Below are 677 nucleotides of genomic sequence, written 5' to 3' on the forward strand. Positions count from 1 at the left end.
GCTTAGTGACGCGCTGGACGCAGGGCTTAGTGACGCGCTGGACGCAGGGCTTAGTGACGCGCTGGACGCAGGACCCACCTGAGAGTGACCCCGCAGAGCCCACCATAGATGCTGCACAGCCCATCTGAGACTGTCTATGGTGGGCTCTGAAGGGATCTCAGGTGGGCTGGTCAGGGCTGCATCCCTCCCTCCTTTCCTTCCTTCCTTCCTAGCTCCTCTTACCTGCACACATGGCCTCGTGATGTCACTTCCGGCCAGTCTGACATCAGACGAGCAGCATCGCTGATGGGGCCCTAGCTTGTCTCAAAGCCGCTGGAGCGGCAATGCTGGGGCCCTGCGCTGCTAGGGCCAGGCCTCCGCCTCCTCACCCTTTGCCGCCGGCCGATAGTCATGTAAGGGACGCGGGCGGCCCCCCCAGGCTGCCCGGGCCCCTTACATGAGTATCGGCCGTACCCCCCTGATGGCTGCCCTGGGTAGTTGTATCTTTGGAGCAGTATTACACTTCTATTGCTTTGGATAGATGTCAATGTGGAGATAAGGGACAGACTGGGAGATGGCACATTAACATACAATGTAGCACCCAGGTCTTGAGATCTTTAACCCTTTGTTAGGACAGAGATCATGCACATCTAGTGTACAACTGATAATAAAGGTCAGACAGGGTACACACAAGGTTT

This window comes from Nanorana parkeri, unplaced genomic scaffold, assembly GCF_000935625.1.
Source record: "Nanorana parkeri isolate BGI_ZX_2015 unplaced genomic scaffold, ASM93562v1 scaffold1966, whole genome shotgun sequence".
Classification (NCBI taxonomy): Eukaryota; Metazoa; Chordata; class Amphibia; order Anura; family Dicroglossidae; genus Nanorana; species Nanorana parkeri.